The sequence below is a fragment of the Dermacentor albipictus genome, chromosome 8 (genome assembly GCF_038994185.2).
Source record: "Dermacentor albipictus isolate Rhodes 1998 colony chromosome 8, USDA_Dalb.pri_finalv2, whole genome shotgun sequence".
Taxonomy (NCBI): Eukaryota; Metazoa; Arthropoda; class Arachnida; order Ixodida; family Ixodidae; genus Dermacentor; species Dermacentor albipictus.
The window spans coordinates 29,140,207-29,167,946 of record NC_091828.1 but is presented as its reverse complement, the minus strand read 5'-3'; the positions used below and the strand labels follow the sequence as shown (position 1 = coordinate 29,167,946).

At 48.5% G+C, this 27,740-nt stretch overlaps 1 pseudogene; it reads right to left on the bottom strand.

Annotated features, from left to right (window-relative positions):
- Window positions 1–27,306, bottom strand: LOC135905228 (uncharacterized; annotated as a pseudogene).
- Between the last annotated feature and the right edge of the window lie 434 nt (window positions 27,307–27,740).

Below are 27,740 nucleotides of genomic sequence, written 5' to 3'. Positions count from 1 at the left end.
TCACTGGCGGTGTGGATGCTGCTGTACGTGCTGTCCCGTCCATGAATGCTGCAGTTTGACGATGATCTATGCTTCCATACCTTGTATTTGTGCCTGTATCTACGTCTGCAGCTGTGCTTGCATCTGCTCCATCATGTTTTGGATCGTGCTCTGTATGTTCATTGTCATCTGCTGAACTGTTTGCGCGAGCGCACTGAGGCGTTCGTTGGTTATCTTGCTTGTCGCCAAAGACGGTCGAGTCTGTCGTCCTGTTTTTCGATTCTCTCCATTATCTTTCGTTCCTTGGCACCCTCTATGGCTCTCCTCTTGGGAGCCTGTCCCGCCTCTTTCGTGGCTCTCGGGTCCACCTCGACCTCTGGTTCGTCCTCGGTTATCTCTTCTTGTTTCCTCTCTTGTGCGGGCTTCGGCGGCAGCTGCTGCTGTTGCTGCACCCCAATTAATGTCGTTAGCTTCTCGTTGATTTCCTTGATGGTTGCGTCCTGTTCGGCGATTCTCAACTTTAGCATCTCATTCTCGTCTCTCGGGGCTTTTACCTCCCCGTTCTCTTCTTGGATCTTCTTCACGGGGTTTGCGCTGGTGGTTGTCTCTTCTCTGCCATGTTTGCCTTGACTGCGTCGGCCCAGGCCACTCTCCCCCATGACTGCGACGCTCTGTGGCGGCTTGCGCTCCTGCCTCCCTTGCTGTTATCCCTCTTGCGGCCGCTGTCGCGCTGCCTCGATTCCCCGCGGGGTCTCTCGGCAGACGGCGCTCGCAGCGGCGGAAAGCTTTCCGGATTTGGTTGTTGCTGCTTGGCTTCCATCTTGCGTTCCCATTGCCGTTTTTTGACCACGTACGGCATCTTGTACTTGTTTTGCATTCCCTCTCGCCCGTTGGATGCTGTTCCCGCAGAGCTTGCACTTGGGCTTGCATTCGCGTTTGTGATCCTCGCTGGGGTTCACGATTCCGCAGCCGAAGCACACTCTGGTGTTGGGATTGGGGCATACGTCTCTTCTATGGCCGACCTTGCCGCATTGCCTGCTCACGTCAAAGTGCTTGCGGTAAAGCCCGCACCTGACTAATATCGAGCCATACTTGACGTAGTTCGGTACTTTCTGTCTTGCGAAGAGTACCATCACCATGGTTGTATTGCCGATTCATTGTGCCTCCACCGCTAGGGGGTTGCACGCGTTCACGTTGTTTTCGGATATCTTCTCCGGGGAGTCGTCTACGGCTATGCCTCGGATGACTCCCTTGACCGTGCCGTCCGGCGCCGTTCGGTAGGCGCTGCTTTCGTATGTCCTGCCTCCTATGTTAAGGGCTTTGACCTTAGAGTATAGCGTGGCACGCCTCTCGTCCGGGGTGCTGACCACGATGATTTTTTGCTGCGTGTTCATGCAGATGGTGTCTGCTTTGCCTTCTTCCTTCGTTAATCGAGCCGCCGTCATGACGGCCGACGTAATTATTTAAACCTCAGTTCTCGCTGCGTTGAGACCTCCACGTGGCCTCATGACTATCTTGGTGCTTTCTTTCGGCATGTCTGTCGGCATCCTCACCGCTTTCGTTACCGAGGCTGCAACTCTCTTAGCAAAGCTGGGCCTAGTCTTGAGTCTAGACTGGCGAGTAATGGCGGCGGACTCACCGTTTTCCTTGCCGGCCATGATCTGCTTGCTGTGCTTGCCGGAGGCCGACCAGCCTTCAGCTTCTTCCGGTGTAATGCCCTCTCCATGAACTTCAATGCACACGCGCCCGCCGAGACTGCCGATGCTCGGTGCTGACGCCATGTCGTCTCCCATTGACGTGGCCACTTCCATTTCGGACGCCATCTTGGTCGTACTCATCACCGGGTAAGGCCTAGCGGCCGGGCCCATCGTCACCGGTGGCCGTACTCGTGGGAGGCCTACGTTAGGCTTAGCGAAAAGTCCGCACCACAACAAAAAACGTCCTCGTAAATCGAGAGAATCATGTACCGCTTGGTCAAAGCTGGTACTGGTCGATGCCCCGCACCTTCGCACACACTTTGGTACCAATTATATCGCGGTAACTGCAAATTAGCACTGCAATAATTGGCATAATAGCAGGAGCCGATGAGAAGCCCGGCTGTCTCCATCTCCATCTGTCTCCAACTCGCTCAAAGCGGAATGGACAATTATACTGAGGCGCACACAAAGGAGCATTCAGTCGTTGTCTCGTGGTAGACGACTATTACCTAATTGCGATAAGACACTACGAAGAAACATTGGGCATAATTTCAAACTCCTTTATTGGATAAATATCCTTGAACCAAAGCTAACTCTTTTTACCTACACTCTACAAGCAGAAGAGAATCAAAAGAAATGCTCAGAGAGGGCATTAAATGCAACGGGAAGATAACAGAAACGTACAGTATGTGGATGTCAATTGTTAAACTGCAAGCAGAAAATTAGAATTACTGCAGCAGGCTTGAAAAATTGTCTAAAATGCTGACTCCTAAAATCATGAAGAACCATTGTATAATACCCATAATAAGCGTTTATATATTCGTAAAGAACTTCTTATTCGATCACCTTGAACGACCCCATTCGGTTTTCGCTGGGCGCCTTATGCTACAGCGATTGACGCTGACGATGAGGCTTTGAAATCCTCCGAATGGGTTCGGTGGCACTCTAGCAGTGGGTTATGCTCATTGGGGTCCTGTTCTTGTCTTGTAGCTTACCGTTCTGGCATCTTCGTTACCGCCGCCTAAACCTTTCGCCGTAACAGAACAAGCTTCGCAGTTTTAGGTGCAACCTTTCTTTGCAGCAGCTTGCAGTTTATCCAGCACATGTTCGGACACTTACTTAACTTTATTCCTTCTTTTCTCAAAGTAAAATAATGTTACAGCCTGCGTCGTTGTTCGTGCTGATACTGGGCGTTTTAGGTTTGCCATGGAATCACTTGCCTGATTGCGTCATCAGTATTTATTATCTGTAACAATCTCTTTCCAATGTTCCTATTTAAGTCTTAATGCATTTTTCCAGTTGTCTGCCTGCTTTTGCTTGCAATGTTTACTACCTAGATTTGTTACTGCCAATATTTGTACAAATATGCTCAACATTTCTCGACCGCTATATTTCTTGTTTCCATGTTTTTCTTTCTCCATTTTTTTCTATTTCTTAACCTGTGTATGTCCCAATTCTGTTTGTTTTTTACCTTTTTCTCGCTTACTGTTATTTTAAATAATTTCAATGCTTAATGCAGTCGTATTGTGTTTCTGCTAATTTGTATGACCGCCCTTCCATAACGCAAAATCCCTCTTGCAGGTGTACTTTAGGTATTCTAAATAAATAAATAAATAAATAAATAAATAAAAATTTGCTTTCTTCACACATTGCAAGACATTGGAAACTAATGTACAAACATTTTGGTGCTTCAATAACTCTGAAGTTGTAAAATACGTGCCTGTTGTAGGGTATTCCGATAACCCATTTGCCGTTACCCTTCAGTGCAAACCTTCCGAATGTATATATTCAAATTACCCGTTGTTTGGCTACAAATGTAATTATACCATTTTCACGTAGCTATGAATATATTTTACTGTATACACTTACTACTTGTTCATCTGGTATTGCCAACCTAATAAACAACTTGTCCATTCCCTTTTCTCTCGATCATTTAATTATTAGAGGTAAGCTTAAAAATACCGTAATGTATTGTTCATTAATATTGACGAATCTTTTTTTAATAAATCGTTAGATACATAGCGATTTCTAGACAACATAAAAACAGGAAAGTGGTTTCAGTATTTAAATAATGCAACTGTGACGAAGAAGATCGGCAGGCTGAAAAGCCCCATTGCCATCGCGTGGCTCGTACCCTGTTCGCTCGCTGGCTGCGCCCTACCTGCTGTTGCCGCGTTTGTCGCTGCTCCTCTACGACCCGAATAAAACCCCCTTTACAATTGGTGGAGCTGCTGGGCACAACCGCAATTCTGGAACTTCGCAACCGGACACTGCAGCCTGTCTTCATTATGCCGGAAGAAGGACCACCGCAACCACAACCCGCTGCCCCGGTGACTACCGTGGTCTGCCCCGGCCCGCTGCGTCAACGCGACCCACCCATCTTCAGCGGTACCGAAGACCATGACGTAGAAGACTGGCTCGCTGACTACGACCGGGTGAGCATCCACAACCACTGGGACGACACCAAAAAACTGAATTACGTATCGTTTTATTTGAGCGGTGTCGCCAGCGTGTGGCACCGCAACCATGAACGTGATCTCACGACATGGCCAGCCTTCAAAACTAACGTGACGGAGGTATTCGGGCGCCCCGCCGTTCGCAAGCTTCGCGCCGAGCAACGTTTGCACAGTCGTGCGCAACAGTGCGGGGAGACATTTACAAGTTATATAGAAGATGTTGTCGACCTCTGCAACCGCGTTGACGTCACAATGGCTGATGCCGAGAAGATTCGCCATATCTTAAAAGGAATTGAAGACGACGCCTTCCAGATGCTGTTGGCGAAAAATCTGGTGACAGTCTCTGAACTCGTCAGTCTTTGCCAAAGCTTCGACGAACTCCGCAAACAACGCCTAGCCACCCGCCAATCTTCTCCTCAGGCGACTTCAATGTCGAGCTTGGCTGTTTCCCCGGATAATACGTCACTACTGCTACAGATCAAGGAGTTCGTCCGTGAAGAGGTGGCTCGTCAGCTTTCTCTGATTCCCCTCACACACGGCCAGTCGAATTCTCCGTTGGCGCACGCTCTCCAATCTGTCATCAAGGAGCAGGTAGCCGACCACATTCCACCTTCTCTCCAGCAGGCTCCGGTTGCCGCTCCCCTGACGTACGCCGAAGTCGCTTCGAGGCCTGCACCACAGACCTACGGTCCCCTTCGCCCGCCTTTACGCCCGCCCGTATCCGCTCCGGTCCGGCCACTGGTGCAGTATGCACGACCTCAAGATCATTGGCGCACGGAAGATAATCGGCCGATTTGTTTTTATTGTGGCCGTGCTGGACACGTAGCACGTCACTGTCGCCTCCTTACCCCCAACGTCCCCAACAATGTGCGTCCATATGCGCCACGTTTCCACCAACGCCGCAACTATTCGGACACCTTTGACTCTTCCTCCTTTGATTGCCAAGCAACATCACTCGGCCGCACAACGACTGTTTCGCGCACTATCGACACTGGGAGCCACGCACCGATTCGACAGCGTCCCTACCGCGTATCGGCGACTGAAAGACAAGTTATCAATGACCAGGTTAACGATATGCTCAATCGCGGTGTCATCCAGCCTTCTAGTAGTCCTTGGGCATCACCAGTCGTCCTAGTTAAAAAGAAAGACGGCTCCATACGATTTTGCGTCGACTATCGAAGGCTTAACAAGATTACCCGAAAGGATGTATACCCGTTGCCACGTATTGACGACGCACTTGACTGCTTGCAAGGAGCGGAGTTCTTTTCCTCCTTAGATCTCCGCTCTGGCTACTGGCAGGTGCCCATGACGGACGCTGACTGTTCTAAAACCGCATTTGTAACACCAGATGGCTTGTATGAATTCACTGTGATGCCGTTCGGTCTGTGCAATGCACCCGCCACCTTCGAACGCATGATGGACGGCATCCTACGTGGCCTAAAGTGGCATACTTGCCTCTGCTACCTCGACGACGTTGTCGTCTTTTCCCCTGATTTTCCGACCCATCTTCGGCGTTCACATCAAGTTTTGACCTGTCTCCGGAATGCTGGTCTCCAGCTTAACTTAAGAAAGTGCCGATTTGCAGCTCGAAAACTGACTATATTAGGCCACGTTGTCTCCAAAGAAGGCATTCTTCCTGATCCTGATAAACTTCGCGCCGTATCCGAATTTCCGAAGCCCACTAATTTGAAAGCACTGCGCAGCTTCATTGGCCTATGCTCCTATTTTCGACGTTTCGTTCGCAATTTCGCTACAGTGATCGCACCACTTAACCAACTTCTTCAAGGCGACAATGAACTTTCTGGTTGGTCGGAAGCCTCTGATGATGCCTTTACGACTCTTCCTCCCCTCCTCACGTCTCCACCAGTCTTGCGCCATTTTGATCCAAGCGCACCTACAGAACTTCACACTGACACCAGTGGTATCGGCCTTGGTGCCGTGCTCGCACAACGCAAAAACACTAATGGCGAATACGTCGTCGCTTATGCTAGTCGTGCCCTCACGAAACCTGAGGCCAATTACTCAGTCACAGAAAAAGAGTGCCTAGCTATCGTATGGGCTCTTCAAAAATTTCGTCCATATCTCTACGGTCGACGCTTCGACGTGGTGACGGATCATCACGCTCTTTGCTGGTTGTCCAACCTAAAAGACCCGTCGGGCCGCCTCGCTCGGTGGGCCCTCCGAATCCAGGAATACGATATCCGAGTCGTCTATCGTTCTGGACGCAAACACTCTGACGCCGATGCCCTCTCGCGCTCCCCAGTTACTTCAGACAGCAGCCCTTCTACTTATAGACATGACATCTCACCACTTGACATCCTGGACATGGCATCGGAGCAACGAAAAGACCCATGGATCGTCATGATATTCGACTTTTTATCAAATCCTCCGGCAACTTCGGCACCTCGAGCGTTACGCCGACAAGCGCAGCATTTCACAATCCGCGACGGACTTTTATACCGTCGCAACTACCAAAATGACGGCCGCAAATGGCTCTTAGTAGTGCCTCGCCACCTACGACAAGATTTATGCTCCGCTTTTCATTCTGACCCGCAGTGTGGTCACGGCGGAGTGTCAAAAACTTACGCACGGCTTCGCCTACGATATTATTGGCGAGGGATGTACACCTTCGTCCACAAATACGTGCGCTCCTGCATTGCCTGCCAGCGACGCAAATGTGTCCCGCATCTCTCCACCGCACCTCTTCAACCACTTCCCTGCCCAGCTGAACCATTCGACCGCGTCGGCATTGATATATACGGGCCTCTTCCATCTACTGGCGCTGGCAACCGATGGATTGTTGTGGCCGTCGATCATCTGACACGGTATGCCGAAACCGCTGCCTTGCCTGCTGCATCAGCAAAAGACATCGCCTCGTTCATACTAAACAACTTCGTTCTCCGCCATGGCGCCCCTCGCGAACTGTTGAGCGATCGGGGCCGCGTATTCCTCTCAGACGTCCTGCAGTCACTCCTATCTGAATGCCAAATTATTCACCGCACTACTACTGCTTATCCTCCACAGACCAATGGCTTAACAGAACGATTCAACAGAACTCTTGGTGACATGCTATCAATGTATGTTGCATCTGACCACTCCAACTGGGATCTTGTACTTCCGTTCGTCACTTACGCATATAACACTGCCTCTCAAGCCACTACTGGATTCTCGCCATTCTTCCTGCTTTACGGCCGCCATCCCTCCAGCACCATTGATACTGTTCTCCCGTACCGGCCGGACCCTGCTGAATGCTCACCTGTTTCTGCGATTGCTCAGCACGCCGAGAAATGCCGACAACTGGCCCGTTCTTTGACGTCTGCTCAACAGTGCCGCCAAAAAGAGCGCCATGACCTCAATCCTCCCCCTCACCCCTTCCCCGTCGACTCACTCGTGTGGCATTGGGTCCCACCTGTTGCTGCTCCTGGCCTTTCGTCCAAGCTCCTCCCGAAGTACCACGGGCCCTACCGCGTGGTTGCACAAACATCACCAGTGAACTACGTGGTCGAACCCGTATCGCCATCTCCCGATCTCCGTCGACGAGGGCGAGAGACTGTACACATTGACCGGCTGAAGCAGTACTACGATCCGCCCACCTCTTCCTAGGTCGCCAGGATGGCTACTCTTCAATTCCGGGGGTGATTGTGACGAAGAAGATCGGCAGGCTGAAAAGCCCCATTGCCATCGCGTGGCTCGTACGCTGTTCGCTCGCTGGCTGCGCCCTACCTGCTGTTGCCTCGTTGGTCCCTGCTCCTCTACGACCCGAATAAAACCCCCTTTACACAACAAACATTGAGGACAATAAATACTGTTCTATCTCGAATACTTGCACATCTTGTAAGCTATTAGAACATGCCCCTACCGACATGTTATTGCAATTCCTGGAATCGAACCCACACGTTGTCAGCAGAAAACGAATTTTGTGGATAACTCTCTGGCAAGATGCCGCCTGTACTCTTCACACATAAATTGCATAACATTATGATATGCTCATCGTAGGTCGATGGCACATTTTTACATCACGACAAGGCCGCCTAGATGGTCTATAATCAGTTCATATCGTAAAGCAGAGCCTATTAAAGCCAGACAGCAACTTGCTTGAGCGGATTGTTGTTTTCCACATGATCACATGAAGGTGTGGAGTATAGGTTAGAGATAATAACCATAATTCGTTGCCTACTGGAGGTACACTCGGGTGAAACAAAGGAGTCATTTCTTCCATCTATCTAGTTTTTTTTTTATGTGCACTAATTACCTCACTTCCGCTTTTTCTTCTGACATTCACCGATTTGTCTGACTAATGCGTCACAGTTTGCGAAAAAAAATTCCTGTCGAGCGTTCCTACATTCAATGTGACCTAATTCTTACTATGAAGTGGTGTGGTACATGGCGAATGGGAAACCATTTTTTCGCGGTAAACAAGCAGTGGTCGAGAACAGTACATGTATAAGGGCGCCCCGTGCGTCATCGCTAGAGTTACTGAAGATCCTCGGCACTATGCAGTCACTCTACGCTTATCGCACGCAGAACAATGGAAATGTGCGACGCGCTTCAATGTTCCTAATCGCCTTTCACCGGCACGTTCCACCAGCGAGCCACTGCTTTCTTAGATAAACGTGCCTGTACCTCGCTCATATTACCACTGAATTTGCCATCACACTTTTGACAGTCTCAGTTTCTTTGTTCACGTTCGCGACTTTGTATATTTGTTTATGCACTTAATGCTTTCATTAAAATTTCATATCTTAGACCGGCGTTCGTACCTTCCTATTATTTTATTTTCTCCATCGTTTCTCTCCTTTTTGTTTTCACTGTATATCCTGAGTTGAACCGGATGCCGATTCGCCAGCTCATTTCACAGGCGGTGCACTAAAGAAGCGCTCAGCGTGGCTCGCCAATCTGTACACAGCACGTTTTACACAGCACGTTTTACTGTCGGTGCTCTGACGAAGGTCATACGGGACAAAGGCACGTTCTATTGGCGCACCACAGAGGAAGGGTGCAGTGCTCCATAGCTCCTGCCTTCTGAAACACCACGTTTCACCGGCGATACACTTGGGGAGGGCGCCATGCCCGAGAACATTTGTTATTCCGCTTCGTCAGCGCATTTCACTAGCAGGAAACAATAAATGTTGTGTCCTGTTGCATGAAAATTTTACTGCAATTGTTAGGTCTATACGCCCTCCTGAAAGCGCATTGCAGCGTAATTTTTCTCAACATAAAAAGACAGGTAAGGTTAATCCAATTTTTAAGGGCGGGTGGCGTAAAGAAGCTGAAGACTATCGGTTACTGTCATTATTGCCGCCTTTATTACAGAGTTTAAATACCATCATATGCGGAATCGTCAGCAGCTTATTAAATCCGCCTGATACCATGTCTCCAACACAATATGGTTTCGTTTCAAGTAAGAGCACATACTTTTTAATAGACGCTTCTTTGCGCGCTTTAGGTCTGGCTTACCAACACAACAAACTAAGTGTGTGTACATTTCCTCCATATAAGCAAAACATAGGAATTTCCCTGTCTTATGGCATTAGGTGTCCGACGCTCTTCTTTTCATTGCTTTGCGATTTTCTATCAGTCAGAAAGCAGTTTGTTGCAATTGGCCAAGATGGTAGTAATCTGTCTTTGATAATTGTCGAAGTACCTCCAGGTCCCAGAATGCTTCACTATTGAACGTTTTTGTCAATGATATGTCAACACTTCTTTCTGTTAAATTACTCCCGGAAGCCGAAGACACACTGTCTTTATCTCAGTCGAAACTATTCTGACGCGCTATATCTGTGCTAAAAGAAGCATCCCACAAAGCAAAAAATTGGTCTGACAGTAATTTATCCAATGTATATCCGACTAAAGTTAAATAATCTGTTCTCCGAGCTCAATGAAAAAGGTCATCCTCAGTTGTGATACATATGGAAAGCTCTTCAATATACTGCCCATGTAATATACTTGGGTGTACATATTGATTGCGATATCGCATGCAGCCCACATATTGCAACGTAGTTTCTTTAAAAGCCATCATCATCATCACCATCACCACCATCAGCCTAGTTACGCCCACTGCAGGGCAAAGGCCTCTCCCATACTTCTCCAACTACCCCGGTCATGTACTAATTGTGGCCATGTTGTCCCTGCAAACGTCTTAATGTCATCCGCCCACCTAACTTTCTGCCGCCCCTGCTACGCTTCCCTTCCCTTGGAATCCTGTCCGTAACCCTTAATGACCATCGGTTATCTTCCCTCCTCATTACATGTCCTGCCCATGCCCATTTCTTTTTCTTGATTTCAACTAAGATGTCGTTTACCCGCGTTTGTTGCCTCACCCAATCTGCTCTTTTCTTATCCCTTAACGTTACACCCATCATTCTTCTTTCCATAGCTCGTTGCTTCGTCCTCAATTTCAGCAGAACCCTTTTCGTAATCCTCCAGGTCTCTGCCCCATATGTGAGTACTGGTAGCACACGGCTGTTATACACTCTCCTTTTGAGGGATGGTGGCAACCTGCTGTTCATGATTTCAGAATGCCTGCCAAACGCACCCCAGCCCATTCTTATTCTTCTGGTTATTTCAGTCTCATGATCCGGATCCGTGGTCACTACCTGCCCTAAGTACATGTATTCCCTTACCACTTCACGTGCTTCGCTACCTATCGTAAACTGCTGTTCTCTTCCGAGACTCTTAAACGATACTTTAGTTTTCTGCAGATTAATTTTCAGACCCACCCTTCTGCTTTGCCTCTCCAGGTCAGTGAGCATGCATTGCAATTGGTCTCCTGAGTTACTAAGCAAGGCAATATCATCAGCGAATCGCAAGTTGCTAAGGTATTCTCAATCAACATTTATCCCCAATTCTTCCAACTCCAGGCCTCTGAATACATCCTGTAAACATGCTGTGAATAGCATTGGAGATATCGTATCTCCCTGTCTGACGCCTTTCTTTATAGGGATTTTGTTGCTTTCTTTGTGGAGGACTACGGTGGCTTGGGAGCCGCTATAGATATCTTCCAGTATTTTAGAGCGCAGCTCTTTGGCGTCCGTTCCTGGGTTTCGCGTCGTCGTCGGCGTTGTCGGCCTCGTAACCAGCCCCGCCCCCCTTCGCTGGAGTGGGAGACGAAGGACGCGAGCCGCGAATGGCGGAGACCAATGAGAGCGGCCTCTTCAGTGACGTGCGCGCGCGATGCCGGTGTCATGCGGACCCTCCTTACGGCTCGATGCGCACTCGTGTCTGGTCTCAGCCGATCCGCTCGTTTCGTACTATCGTCTGCTCGCGCCAAAGCTCTCGCCCGCGCCCGTTTGGTTCTGTTGGGTCGGTCTCGTTCGCGCTTGTTTTGGTTGTTATTGTGTGAGATTGTTTCTTAATCTGATTGTATGCGCTATGCGAATTGTATAGTACTTTCTGGAAGCCATGCGGCACCATCGATCACACTGGAACCTTTGACGAGTCATGTATAAACGCCGGCTCGCTTGATCCGCAGATCAGATTTTCGACCATTACCGACTCTGCTAGATGTCTCTCTCAAATTCTTTGCTTCAAAATATCGCGAAATGGAAACACGTATAGAGCTGCGCTCAAATTTCGCATTAGGGAGTATCGTAATCGTCGGATAATTTTTTTACATATGGCTCATCTACACCCTGATTCCGTAATGCCTCCATGACTGCTGAGGTTTCGACTGAATCAAACGCTTTCTCGTTTTCAATGAAAGCTATATATAAGGGTTGGTTATATTCTGCACATTTTTCTATCACTTGATTGATAGCGGGATTATGGTCTATTGTTTAGTAGCCTTTACGGAATCCTGCCTGATCCTTTGGTAGACAGAAGTCTAAGGTGTTCCTGATTTTATTTGCGATTACCTTAGTAAATACGTTGTAGGCAACGGACAGTAAGCTGATCGGTCTGTAATTTTTCAAGTCTTTGGCGTCCCTTTTCTTATGGATTAGGATTATGTTAGCGTTCTTCCAAGATTCCGGTACGCTCGAGATTATGAGGCATTGCGTATACAGGGTGGCAAGTTTCTCTAGAACAATCTGACCACCATCCTTCAACAAATCTGCTGTTACTTGATCCTCCCCGGCTGCCTTCCCCCTTTGCATAGCTCCTAAGGCTTTCCTTACTTCTTCTGGCGTTACCTGTGGGATTTCGAATTCCTCTAGGCTATTCTCTCTTCCACTTTCGTCGTGGGTGCCACTGGTACTGTATAAATCGCTATAGAACTCCTCAGCCACTTGAACTATCTCATCCATATTAGTAACGATATTGCCGGCTTTGTCTCTTAACGCACACATCTGATTCTTGCCTATTCCTAGTTTCTTCTTCACTGTTTTTAGGCTTCCTCCGTTCCTGAGAGCCTGTTCAATTCTATCCATATTATAGTTCCTGATGTCCGCTGCCTTACGCTTGTTGATTACCTTGGAATGTTCTGCCAGTTCTATTCTAGCTGTAGGGTTAGAGGCTTTCATACATTGGCGTTTTCTGATCAGATCTTTCGTCTCCTGCGATAGCTTACTGGTTTCCTGTCTAACGGCGTTACCACCGACTTCTATTGCGCACTCCTTAATGATGCCCATGAGACTGTCGTTCATTGCTTCCACACTAAGGTCCTCTTCCTTAGTTAAAGCCGAATACCTGTTGTGTAGCTTGATCCGGAATTCCTCTAGTTTCCCTCTTACCGCTAACTCATTGATTGACTTCTTGTGTACCAGTTTCTTCCGTTGCTTCCTCAAGTCTAGGCTAATTCGAGTTCTTACCATAATATGGTCACTGCAGCGTACCTTGCCGAGCACGTCTACATCTTGTATGATGCCAGGGTTCGCGCAGAGTATGATGTCGATTTCACTTCTAGTCTCACCATTCGGGCTCCTCCACGTCCACTTTCGACTAACCCGCATAATATTTGTTCTGCAAACTCTACTGTTAGGCCGCTCATCGTCGAACAGGCAGAATGGACGGCGTAGGGCTGCATGATTGTTTTGTATATACTTTTGCAGTGCCGCGAGTTGCCTGTGCGTTTTGTGAATGGGGAAGCGTCCACCCCCCAGCGCCTCGGGCGACAACCGTTTCTGTTGTTGAGGGGTCGGACGGCCCGCGTGGTGTTGGGTGACGAGCCGAGGCGCGCGCCGCCGCGGGGGGCGCGGTGCAGAGGCGGAAAACGGATTCGGAGAAAATGCTTTTACGCGGGCTTTGTTGACATTCCGCCGATGGTCATAATAGGGCCACGCGGACAAAGCTTGAGCGGGACGGTTGTATACGCGACGTTGTGGCGCCGGCTCTTGAGTCCCCTGCTAATTAGAGACGCAGCTGCTAGCAATGTTGACCACGTCTGGCGCGTACGGAGCGGGGGGTTCACGCCCCTACGCATTCGGGCGGCAGCCACGTGCATCTTGCTTTGAGCGCTGGGGAGAGCCCGCTTGGTGTCTTGTTACAACATGCAGTGCGCGCCGTAGAGAGGGGCGCGGTGCGCATGCGGAGGCCGCGTTCGGAGAATGTCGTTTTAAGAGCACCCGAGTCCGGATGCCGCCAGCGGTAATTAGTTTTCTACCAGGAAAAACCTTGAGGGGGACTACGGTACGCGGTGTTGGGACACCAGCGCCCGAGCCCCCTTGCTGGCTAGAAACGCCGCTGAGGTGCGAGATGGCCTCAATAAATCGTGCATGCCTGGCGTGTTTGACGAGGCCGTCACTGACCACGTGGAAATAGGAGGGGGAGAAGAAGATGTGGGAAGAGGGAAAACAGGGTGGTTTTCCAATAGATTCACTTATGAGAGTAAGCCCATCCCTTTGGGTTGTGGCTTAAGAAACTGTCAACTCTCATTGGCAATCGCTTCCGTGGGATGGGCTAACGACCCCACCGCCCTTTTTCTTTGTCTCTTTCCCCTATAACAACCGAGACGAGGTGCTTGTTCCTCAGTCTAGGCTGTAATCACTAAACCTGATAGAACAGTAAGACTCCGTACGATGCAACGCTAGTCTGGGCCGTAACCACTTAGTGGTAGAACAGTGAGACTCGGTTGATCGTATGTAGTGACAGTTGTCCTAGGCTCTAACTTAAGAGAAAGTAGAAGAGTAAGGCGCTGTTTACTTGTGTGTTTTGTATCAGTGTTCTTTTGCTAACTCTATATTTGACTGTGTAAATATTTCCGTTACAATATATCTTCAAGTTTTGTTACCTCCAACCTGCCTCCTGCTTCATCAACGCCGATAAACACCTTGAAGAGACTTTGGTCGACTTCAAGGAGAAAAGAACAATCAAAAACTTAACTGGCGCAGTCGACAGGATCGGCGAGCTCTACAACATCCAATCCTGGACCAGTGGTGAAGGGATCAAGTCATCCAACGAGCACCTCCTGCACCTTTGAGAAGATCCCACAGCAGCCAAGCCCGGCACCGTGGAGGAGATCCGGAAACGACAGTGCATTCAGCAAAGGGTGAGCAGGATTTCTTGCGTCTTTCTCAAGTTGGCATGGCAGTTGATGTGTAGAGCGAATGGTGAGGACACGCGGGGGCGCAGAGACAATGGAGTCTAATGGAGTTGAGGGTGCGACGGTGGCGGAAATGGATCGGAATCGGGAATTATCAAATGACGATAGGCTAAATTCCGATAAGTCAAATGAAATGAGAGAACCCAGTCAGAGCCAGGAATTTTCGCAGCAGGCATCTCAGCCTTTGCAAATTCCGAATGATACAAGAACGCTTGAGCTTGAAATTCAAAGGCTCAATGCTCAGACTACCTGTATACAGCTTCAGATTGAGTACGAAAGGCTGTTGCAGGCAAGGACGAATGCTGAACGTCTCAATGGCACGTCGTCCAGCGCTGAGTCGGAGCGGGGCGATCGGAGGCGAATGGGCTTCGACTCCGTCGAGCAATGCGCAAAAGTGCTGAAAGGGTTCCGCCTGCCGTGTGACGCGGATGTACCCTTATGGTTTGAGGAGGTAGAGAGACTTTTTGCTACTTGCGGGGTACCGTATGAGAGTCGCGTGCATTTAGTCATGCCAGCTCTAACTGAGCGCGTTCGCTACCTACTGCGTAACCTCAACCAGGAAGAGAGTACAGATTACGAGTCAGTTAAACAGGCAGTGTTGATGGAACTGAAGCTTTCTCCGGCAGAGTATCTGCAGAGGTTTGAGAGAGCAGTGAAGCGGAAGGAGGAAACGTGGTCACAGTTTGCGTCGCGAGTGAAAACGTATTTTTCCTACTACCTTCAAGTAAGAGGAGCCGACACTGTAGAAGTTATGGCAGAACTCATGGTAGCGGATCGTATAAAAGCGGGCCTTAGTATAGAGGGTCTTGAATACGTGATGCTACGAGAAGGCGAGGGATGGCTTAAGCCACCTGAGATTGCCAAAGTACTACAAACTTTGGAACAAGCCAAAGGCAAAGGATACGCCTCAAAGCCATCAGTGGCAGAGATGGGGCAAAAGCAGACGCGCGTAGCGAAAAGCGCCCTCAGGTGCCACGTATGTCACAGCTCAGGCCATTTCGCTAAGGATTGCCCGATGTCTAGTGACAAGGAAAATCAGCCAAAGAAGGCTATCGAGCCAAGGCAGAGGGCACAAAGGGTGTCGATAGCCCACGAGACGGGAAGTGATATACCGAATGGAGTCCTCACTGCAAAGGTAGAGGCCTTGAAACACAAAGGCGAAGGCATGACTAACCTGCAGTTGAGCCCTATCTCATGCGGAAACGTATCCACAGATGCGATTCTAGATACGGGAAGTGAAATAACTGTCATACGCGAGAGTCTCCTTCCGAAAAGTATCGTGGAGCCATCAGTCACAATAAGATTGGTGTCTGCATTTGGTAAAACTATCGACGCAAAGCTAGCAACGTTGCCGGTAAAGTTAAATAGCCCGCAAATGGCGGCGGAGCCCCAGAACATTGACCTACTCTGCGCGTTGACTAATGAGCTCGTCGAGGGCACAGATTGTTTGTTGACCAAGGAAGATTGTGAACATTTATTCAAGGCCAGCAGCTCTCTGGAATCCATTGTAGCACCGGCCGAGCCTACTCAGAGGATAGAGAGATCAAATGAGAAAGCCGAGGTAGTGGCCTGCAACGTTACTTTGGAGGAGGAAGGTGTTTCTGGGGAAGTTGAGCTAATTTATGATGAGAAGGATGAGTCATTAAGCCAGAGGGGAGAATTCCGCAGAGTGCAGCTAGCTGACGCTACCTTAAAGAAAGGTTGGGAAGATGCTCGGAGTGGGAAATCCGGCATGTTCGTCTCTGATGGACTCTTACACCACTGGGACTCAATAGTAGGCACCCGAGTGAGACAACTAGTTGTTCCCAAAGACAAGCGCAGTGAGGTGATGCGTTTAGCTCATGAGTCACTATGCGGAGGGCACCTAGGGCCAAGGAAAACTAAAGTGCGTATTAGGTGTAATTTTTTTTTGGCCTGGCATGGAGAAGGAGGTATTAGAGCATTGTCGTTCATGCCATGATTGTCAAATTCGCTCTGACAGGCGTCGCACGGACAGAGTACCTATAACTCCTCCCACTAGGCCAAATCACCCTTTTCAAATTGTCAGTGCAGACATCATAGGACCCTCAGACAGACCGTCAGCGAAAGGTCATAGGTACGCGCTATGCTTGGTGAACATTTGCACAGGGTGGCCAGAGGTTGTCCCACTGCGCTCTTTGACAGCTAAGGCGACTTGCGACGCGTTGATTGAAATTTTCAGTCGCACTGGCGTTCCGGAAATGATCTGTTCCGACCAGGGCACTAATTTCAAATCACAGCTCACACAGTCGATGCTCGAGAAATTAGGTTGCGCACCAAGATTCTCAACCCCAGAACACGAAGAGAAAATAGCTGCAATTAAGAATGTGGCGCCAGCACGCACTAAAAAGGAGCTACGCAGCTTGCTAGGACTGTGCGGCTACTATCGCGAGTGCGTCGGAGATTGTGCAGAGGTGGCGAGCCCGCTCACGCGGTTCACAAAGAAAGGGGTACCCAATAGCATACCCTGGTCAGAGGAAGCTCAGACGGCGTTTAAGGCACTGAAACAGTCCCTGTGCGAAGCCGTGGCGCTCAGCACTTCGGACCCATCTAAGCACTACTGGCTTTTCACAGACGCATCAGCTACGGCGGCGGGTGCTTGTTTGGCGCAAATGACAGCCGAGGGAAAGGAGAGGCCTATTGCCTTTGCCAGCCACCGCTTCACGCCGACTCAGACGCGATGGTCGACAATTGAGAGGGAAGGGTTTGCTATTATATGGGCCTTAAAGAAGTTTGACTACTGGCTTTTTGGTGCCGAGATAAACGTTGTTTCCGACCACAATCCATTGTCGTACCTTACAACTTCGACTCCACACGGGGCAAAATTGACAAGATGGGCGCTGGCTTTACAGCGATATCACGTGTCAGTGCGACATCGGAAGGGTGTCAGTAATGGTAACGCGGATGCTTTGTCTCGGCTTGACAACAGCTCATGGAAGCCAGCGTAATACTATAGTGCCATGCCAACTGGATGGGCGTGAATGTTCCTGCTCACTTGGCGCTGTATATTGCGGACTTTGTGAGTGCCGATTCAAGACACAGAGACACTAGAGTGCTCTTACAGTTTGGAACTGCAATCGTGTGCTTAATAGTTTGATGACATGTATTGTGCATTTCTTTTTACTCTGTTCTTGCTTTGTTATTTGAAAGTGTTTGTCGTTGTGATGTAATTAGGCTAGGGTGTGATTAGAATGTTCATTACGTAATCGCGGCAGTGATTTATCGTATCACTGAGCGAAAATCAGCCCAGTATACTCTTTAGGGGGAACGTGTTAGGCCGCTCATCGTCGAACAGGCAGAATGGACGGCGTAGGGCTGCATGATTGTTTTGTATATACTTTTGCAGTGCCGCGAGTTGCCCGTGCGTTTTGTGAATGGGGAAGCGTCCACCCCCCAGCGCCTCGGGCGACAACCGTTTCTGTTGTTGAGGGGTCGGACGGCCCGCGTGGTGTTGGGTGACGAGCCGAGGCGCGCGCCGCCGCGGGGGGCACGCTGCAGAGGCGGAAAACGGATTCGGAGAAAATGCTTTTACGCGGGCTTTGTTGACATTCCGCCGATGGTCATAATAGGGCCACACGGACAAAGCTCGAGCGGGACGGTTGTATACGCGACGTTGTGGCGCCGGCTCTTGAGTCCCCTGCTAATTGGAGACGCAGCTGCTAGCAATGTTGACCACGTCTGGCGCGTACGGAGCGGGGGGTTCACGCCCCTACGCATTCGGGCGGCAGCCACGTGCATCTTGCTTTGAGCGCTGGGGAGAGCCCGCTTGGTGTCTTGTTACAACATGCAGTGCGCGCCGTAGAGAGGGGCGCGGTGCGCATGCGGAGGCCGCGTTCGGAGAATGTCGTTTTAAGAGCACCCGAGTCCGGATGCCGCCAGCGGTAATTAGTTTTCTACCAGGAAAAACCTTGAGGGGGACTACGGTACGCGGTGTTGGGACACCAGCGCCCGAGCCCCCTTGCTGGCTAGAAACGCCGCTGAGGTGCGAGATGGCCTCAATAAATCGTGCATGCCTGGCGTGTTTGACGAGGCCGTCACTGACCACGTGGAAATAGGAGGGGGAGAAGAAGATGTGGGAAGAGGGAAAACAGGGTGGTTTTCCAATAGATTCACTTATGAGATAAGCCCATCCCTTTGGGTTGTGGCTTAAGAAACTGTCAACGCTCATTGGCAATCGCTTCCGTGGGATGGGCTAACGACCCCACCGCCCTTTTTCTTTGTCTCTTTCCCCTATAACAACCGAGACGAGGTGCGTGTTCCTCAGTCTAGGCGGTAATCACTAAACCTGATAGAACAGTAAGACTCCGTACGATGCAACGCTAGTCTGGGCCGTAACCACTTAGTGGTAGAACAGTGAGACTCGGTTGATCGTATGTAGTGACAGTTGTCCTAGGCTCTAACTTAAGAGAAAGTAGAAGAGTAAGGCGCTGTTTACTTGTGTGTTTTGTATCAGTGTTCTTTTGCTAACTCTATATTTGACTGTGTAAATATTTCCGTTACAATATATCTTCAAGTTTTGTTACCTCCAACCTGCCTCCTGCTTCATCAACGCCGATAAACACCTTGAAGAGACTTTGGTCGACTTCAAGGAGAAAAGAACAATCAAAAACTTAACTTCTACTACTAATTCTCCTCTGCTATTCCTAGAGCCTATGCCATATTCCCCCACTGTCTTGTCTCCAGCCTGCTTCTTGCCTACCCTGGCATTGAAGTCGCCCATCAACCCGCCGTGGTTGCTCAGTGGATATGGTGTTGGGCTGCTGAGCGCGAGGTCGCGGGATCGACTCCCGGCCACGGCGGCTGCATTTCGATGTGGGCGAAATGCGAAAACACCCGTGTGCTTAGATTTAGGTGCACGTTAAAGAACCCCAGGTGGTCGAAATTTCCGGAGTCCTCCTCTACGGCGTGCCTCATAATCAGAAAGTGGTTTTGGCACGTAAAACCCCATAATTTTTTTAAGTCGCCCATCAGTATAGTGTATTTTGTTTTGGCTTGACCCATCGCTGATTCCACGTCTTCATAAAAGCTTTCGACTTCCTGGTCATCATGACCGCATGTAGGGGCATAGACTTGTACCACCTTCAATATGTACCTCTTATTAAGTTTCACAACAAGACCTGCCACCCTCTCGTTAATGCTATAGAATTCCCGTATGTTACCAGCTATTTCCTTATTAATCAGGAATCCGACTCCTAGTTCTCGTCTCTCCGCTAAGCCCCGGTAACACAGTACATGCCTGCGTTTTCGCACTGTATATGCTTCTTTTGTCCTCCTAACCTCACTGAGCCCTATTATATCCCATTTACTACCCTCTAATTCCTCCAATAACACTGCTCGACTCGCCTCACTAGATAGCGTTCTAACGTTAAACGTTGCCAGGTGCAGATTCCAATGGCGGCCTGTCCGGAGCCAGGTATTCTTAGCACCCTCTGCAGCGTCACAGATCTGACCGCCGCCGTGGTCAGTTGCTTCGCGGCTGCTGGCGACTGAGGGCCGGGGTTTGATTGTTGTATTCATATAGGAGGTTGTGGCCAAGTACTGCACCAGGGTGGCCAATCCTGCTCTGGTGAGAGAGTGCGTTACCGGTTCTGGTCACCGGGATCAGGCCGCGCTCCAGGGCTGTTTGTGCAATTTTCTCAACACACGGTTTTTTTGTATTTTCCGGTGGAGAATTGCGCGGCACTGGGATTTGAATCACAGTCCCCTTGCACTGGAGACGGATACTCTACCGTCCCCGAAGGAGTTAAATTAAAATTTAAATTATGGGGTTTTACGTGACAAAACCACTTTCTGATTATGCACGCCGTAGTGGAGGACTCCGAAAATTTCGACCACCTGGGGTTCTTTAACGTGCACCTAATTCTAAGTACACGGGTGTTTTCGCATTTCGCCCCCATCGAAATGCGGCCGCCGTGGCCGGGGTCCGATCCCGCGACCTCGTGCTCAGCAGTCTAACACCATAACCACTGAGCAACCATGGCGGGTCCCGCAGGAGTTGTACGCCTCATTTAACCTACAGTGGTGCCCTATTTGATCAGTCAAGGTGGACGAATCTGAGCTCGGTTATACCGCACGGATGGCACTCGGCTAGAGAACCTGGTATTTATGACCGGCACATGTGTGGCCATACATAATTGAGGATATATAATTTTTTAAGGAGGGTTTCCACACAGTGATAAAGTGAAGGAAAATACATTAAAAAGAAAGAAAAAAACGGGAAAAAAGGAACATAACATGTGATTTGAACTCGAGACGCTTCAATGTTGCCCGTAAAGGTAGCTCAGTCGGTTGGTTCGTCAAGCCACAGGTTACTTTCAAGCGCCATAGCTCCTGCTCCGAGCCTCATACTTATGTGGAAAGGGACTGATGTCCGCGACAGTGGCCGCCAGAAAAATGGCTGCCAGAGGAGCAGCGTGAACTCGAGTGGCTTTAGAGACTAGGAAAACTGCCTTAAAATATTTACACTTGAGGGGAAGCTTCGTTAACAAACTATAACACGGCAATCAGCACTCGAATATAATTATAACCCTAATAATAATTGTAAAAATTCATCTCGTCTATAGGATCTAATGCGCGCGCTGTTGCTTTGTCTCTGCGTGTAGTAGTTAAGAGAGCCAGTTTAAGGGCGGAGAAGAGGGAAGGAAAGGAAGGTGTCTGAAGCAAACTTGCAGCGCAGTGGTTTTAAAGCGCAACCGTGGTAGAGAAACGGAAGGCGATATAAGCGTGCGTGGCCATGATACGCACACGACAAACTGCCTTAAAATATTTAGACTTGAGGGAAAGCTTCGTTAACAAACTATAACACGGCAATCAGCACTCGAATACGACGAGAGAATTTATTGAAACGTGGAAAATTCCCTTGAAATAAATCTGGTTTTCGAGACAAATGCTTGTATGTATTGAACCTCTTAAAGGGCCCCTGAAACGGTTTGGACAAATTTTGTAGGCGCGTAGGGTACAGCTTAAGTAGAACATTCGCACTACAATTTAAGTGAAGCGTTACGTATTAATGGAGCTGCAAGCGATTAGAAGTTACCCTCCTCCCTAGCTATGCTTTTCCTCCTCAACTCGCTCGCCGAGCGAGCGGCGCTAAGCTCCGCCTTCACTGGTTCAGCGTCACGATGCGACGTCACATCGCTCACTTCCGGTTGTTTAGGAGCACGCCCCCTCCCGCGCGAGACCTCTCCGCTAGCCGCTTGGCCGTCGACCTAGAGCTATCGAAGCAGCGTGCGTTGCGAGCATTCTGTCGTAGCGCCGAACGTGTCCGGTACTCCGCTAAAAACAGGCAAGCTGGTCATTTCGGCAAATGACTGGAGGCATAAACTCAAGCTGATGAAGGAACTTTAGCGTAGACGTACGTGAGCAGCCTGATCGGTCTGCACGGTCCAGACACTTGCTGGCGCAGCGCTTAACCAGTCAAACAAAGCGCTAATATTGCTCTAACCAAGTGTAAAGCATTTTAAACATTCATAAATCAACGTGTTGATGATTACACTCCTGCGAAAAATACACACCAGCAGCAAACAATACACTTCGTTGCTGCTACTGTGTATGGTTGAGCTGTGTGCCACCAGGTGGCTGCACTGTGCAGACCGTTCACATTTGCCCTTCTGCTCATCTAGTGGCTCATCCCGCACAGTCAAGCGGCCAGACCCTGTCCCCTTGCGCTTGCGTTTGCCCTAATACTGGACTCGCGGTTTGCAGGTCGCTAGGTTTGCAGTCCACAAGGCAACAAAGTCGAATCATAGTGCTCGCGAAAAGACTGAGACCGACTCTGACCGCGGAGCTCTCGTCAAAATGGGGTACGTTGTAACACAAGCAGACGACACTTGCTGTGTGCCGGAAGTGCTGAAGTGTACTAAAAAACTATTCTTGTGTATTCTCTTTAAGTTATTTTCTTTTCACAAAAACAAAGTAACTAACATTACAACTATTAGGAGCATCATTTGTTCACCATAAAGTTGGAAAAATTATTGACCACGCGCCCTGGTCAGCCAATCAGATAGCTCGCCCATGTGACGTAATATGGGTTATTTGCATCATATGGGTAGGGGCGGCTTAAAATTCCGCCGAGGAGTGCGCTGCGATCGGCAGCGATGTGTATTTTTAAAACCTTATAATAAATTACACGCTTTACGCAGAGCACTTAGATGCATCAATTAATGATCAGAAGAACCTACTCTAACGACCCAGTACGTTTGTAGAAAATCGCCAAAATCGTTTCAGGGTCCCTTTAAAAGATGAGGGGGGAAATATGCGCTCACCGAGAGGGCATCGTCAGCACGAGACCACCACCAGGCACCTTACTGAGATGTGGAGAGCTTCGCGGCCGGAACGAAGCCTCCCCTCTCCGGCAAAGAGGGGAAAACGCGATTTCCGATCGCTCAAGGTTGCGCGGACATGGTATAGCTCTAGCGTCTAGGAAAAGCTTAAACAGGTGTGAGGGCGGCACGCATTGCGTGGGAAGCTAGCCGCCAGAATAGCTATCTCAAGTACAGCTGCTGACGAGGGCGAAATACCTTCGTGTAATTATAATAACCCTAATAGGATTTCTTTCAAGGAAAAAAAAAACCCGGCAAATTAGATGCTGTCTCTTTGACGGCGGTCTATAAAAGAGCGCGCAGCCCACGCGCTTTATCGTCTTTCGTGGCACTGACCTTTGTGCAAGCTTTCCTGCCATGTTGGATGCTCCACATCCTTGCGTCAAATGGCCTCCAGGTGAAAAGCAATCATCTCGGTCACGTGAGAAACTAGTTTCAGTTGAGTCTACGCAAGAAATAGAGCACCTTATATGCAATCTGAACTTTCACGTATGCCTATAGTATGGCTTCATGCCCACCACATGAACAACTTCAGCCCGAGGACGACGACGGAGTGAACCGGAGTCAGAACTGCAGGGGACGTCGTGATAGGTCACGTCACTGAGGGGGCGTGTAAACTCGTAGGGACCGAAATGCTGGCGAAGCAACTTTGCCACGAGTCCACGGGAACGGATGGGAAGTTTGTACTGCGTACAAACTTCCCATACAGCAATATACGCTCCCGCGCCTTGTGCTCTAGGTCGATACACATGAAAAGCATACCAGATACCGTACTGTTCAGAATTTTCGTTATTTCATTTATTTATTTATTGTACCTTCAAGGCCCGAAGGTGTTACAGAAGGAAGTGGAACGAAATACAGAACATGTACAGACGGCAAGTTATAATAATAAAAAAATGCAGATTACCAAGGGGTTCTTCATTTGCAGTTCTAAAAGCAGATTTGTTTGAGTATTATACGCAGTCCTCTTGCGGTGAGAGCTATGCGTCAGCTGGAGAACGTCCTGCATCGGTTCGGCTGTGAATACGGCACCGCGATCGATGATAAGACTAGAGCGTGCAGCACCATGTTGTGGAACGTAGTGGTCAACAAAGACTTTGGCTACTTCATAATAGTGCCCTTGCGCGAACTTCTCTCTTCCTCATCCTCTTTCAACCCCCTTTCCCCCTTACCGAATGTAGGGAAGCCTATCGTACTTAAGCTGGTTAACCTCTCCAACGTTCCATTGTGAGTTCTGTATCGCGTGCGGTATAGCTTAGGTTTTGGTGTACTTTTTATGTACTAGGTATCGACGACTACCCATCTGTCGCGCCAAGAAGTCACTAGGAAGGAACCATGTAGAATCATGCCTATTAGTCGGAACGGTGCTTGAGGAGGACTCATGGTGCAGACCAAGCCGCACGGTGTAAGAGGAAGCTCGTTGCGGCGCTTGCGATCGCGGCAGGTCTTCACGTACACAAGAAAATAGCTGGGACCAGTAATACTTCTGGCGTATCTTTGCTCACGTATCACTGAATGCCAAGCGTTCGTTTTGATAATTGCCAAAACCGCGAAACACTAATTTTCAGTGGTTTCAGCCTTGGTGAGACTGCGGCTTGCATAAGCAATGAAGCGTTGCCCACCTCTTGCTACTGCACAAGAATTGCGCCGAACCCCACGTTGCTGGTGTCATTATTAATTTGTGTCAGTGACATCGTCGAAATAAGCAAGCATTGTGGCAGTGTGCAAACGCTGGCGTAATTCATTGAACAACCATTGTTACTTCTCCGCCCAAATGAAAGGCACGACGCCGCGCTTAAGCCGTGTCATATGCTGAACAAATGTCGAGAATCTCTCGATGAAACTATTATAAATGGTGCCCAAACCAAGATTGCGCTGGACAGCCTTCTTGGCTGTTGGCGCTGAAACCTCGGCTTTGTCATCTAAATTATCGGGGTCTCGAGGGTTGCCTCTAGAGAAAACGACATGTCAAGAAATTTGAGTTCTTGGAACACGAAGTAGCGTTTTACGGATGAGCGTAACCTCCCAGCTCGTAATGATCAGTGGTTTTTGTCTGAAGCCACGAAGCAAGCGAACTAAAACGGCGCCTGGGCCTCCGTGCTGGTGTCGGTTTCTCTCCAAATTTCATCTGCACATTTAATTAGCCCTATGGGCAACGACAACGCAGAAATTTGATGTCAAAATTGTTAAGCGTCATTCATACTCTTAAAGTAACACTTTGAACATGAAGTCTGACATTGTGGCCTCAAATTGCGCTGCTGAAATGTTTTCTGCTAATGGATAACGAATAAATTTATGAAGAATTAACCCCACTTACTGTTTAAGAATATCTTGAGAATGCATTGGAGCATTCAGACCCTGCGGCCCCAGCCACAGGGTCTGAGCAGCAGCCTCAAAGCACTAGCTGTCACGAGGGAAGAATGTGAGGACGGACGGATGAACCGACGGACGGACGGACGGACGGACGGGCGGATGGATGGATGGATGGATGGACGGACGGATGGATGGATGGATGGATGGATGGATGGATGGATGGATGGATGGATGGATGGATGGATGGATGGGTGGGTGGGTGGATATATATATATATATATATATATATATATATATATATCCATGTGTGTGTGCGTGCGTGTGTGCTCCTATAAGCCTTCTAATCTCCTCTCACCTTCTGCCATGTTACCGGGTTCCACACTTTGCGCATATATAATTTTTCACAGTTTGTCACTCCTAATTCGAAGGTATAAAGATACCTGGCTGCTAAGTATCCGTTAACATGAGGGCCCTGAAATGTGTTAGAGATTGCCGCCGCCTCAAATAACACAAGCTTAAAAGCAAGCTGGTTATTCAAAGTATGGCGTTTTATTGACGGTACGAAGGAATAGGAGTGAGCAGTTGGCACGTTGCATAATTATTACACGTGCCCTTGCTATCTCCACTCGACAACGTGGCATATTAACATCAAAGAAATCCGGTTACCAGTCCTCCCTACATGACATTCATTCTAAAAGTAGCAAAAGCACTGGCAGTAAAAAATTGTCACATCAATGCACTATGCAGCAAATACTCGGAAGCTATTAGAAGCATTTAACTACAGAAGTCAGTAACTAGATAGCTTACTGCATGTGATCTTGCTTGTACAGTTTATTTTCAAAGAAATTTCGTGAACTTTGATAAGTAAGGGCAACTTACGTGTGAAGATATTTGCGCCGTAGACGGCAACAAAATGAGCAGCTATTATGATCTATATGTTCACCATAGTGTTTTGCGTACTTGGCTAGTAGAACTTCCTTTCGAAAATATGAAATTGCGAAGCAGAAAATAAGAGTTCACTCAATCTTAGGACATGAACAAAAAATCCTACCTAACAGCTATATAAGCTTGATACCGACTGTATTCTGCTAGAAAACACTTCCACAAGAAGACGGAAAGATCATTTATACCAAGCTTTATCGTCATAGATGTTTGTCAACCTTAGTGCCTAAGCAAGAAAGACGCAACTCATGACAGAGTTATGCTATATAACACACAAAGTTGGGTTCACTATACTAAACCTATTTCAGAAGCTAAAGACGTACTGCCTCTCAATAAGTCTGACACCCAAACGGCTTGGCATGACACATAGTGGCTATATTATGAATGGGTAGATAGAAAGTGCGCCACAAAGTGTGCGATTTGCTTTCTCTTAGTCGCTGTGTAGCCCATTTTGCTATAATATTATGTGTAGCATCCAGGTGGGACGCACATAAATACCGATTTGTTCTCTATTCAGAATAGATCCAGCAACTCCGTGATCATTCTTTCCTAAGGCAAACAGCGAGTTTTAATATTTATCTATTTATACTGCTAACTGCAGTAGAGCTCCATTCCGTAGTGGCAGCGACTAAGTTCATCAGGGAAAGTGACGCTGTTGATCACTCGGTGGTTTGCCCGGACTCAAAGCCGGCACTAGTCCGTCTTTGTAAAGGTCATGCCGGCAGCATATTAAGTGAAATGGCTTTATTAGCTGAATATGGGCGGATCATCTTGCGAAAAATTATTTCCGGGGGTGCCCAGCCACATTGGGTAATGCTGCAGCCGGATGGGCATACATAATGCCAAAAGGGCTAATGGTGTACTATGCGTCTTCTTAACCCTGACATGCCAAACATGGTGGAGAAACTGACGTATCGTCTTTGACAACGTCATTCCACTACGGTGAAGGAGTGCTGATTCTACATGCAGTGAACGGAAATGAAACTAAAATTTTCTCGTAACTTACCCGAGATGGACGAAAACTTCGCTTCTTTACTTCAGCTAGGGGCGTCGTTCCGCGAATCCTTCCCACATAATATACGGCACGTTAAAGCATGCTCGTGAGCTAGCGATGAACCTAATGTTAGATCTGCGATCGCCTCCCATTTATCCGGCTTCAGGACCAGCTGAGGCAGAAATCTCGTGTCAAGTTTTAACAATGGGGCTTTGTTCACTGTCTTGGAGAACGATTTTATACCATCGCTTTGCCTGCACTTTGCAAGGAGGGCATTAGGTGCTTGCTGACTATATTTTTTTCTGCAACCTTTCTTCAAAATATTGGAAGTGCATATAAACATTGCACAGTTCTTTCTACTGCCACGTTTACCGCTATTATTATATTTGTTTAAGTTTTGATCTCCGGCAATCGGTTATCAGTTTATTTTTTTTTATTTTAGCCGAGATTATACACCAGTTTATCAAAAATATTATTAAGCGAAGGTGCATTACCCCGCATATAGGTAAACAAGAGCATCAGGAATCACATGCTTACAGCCTC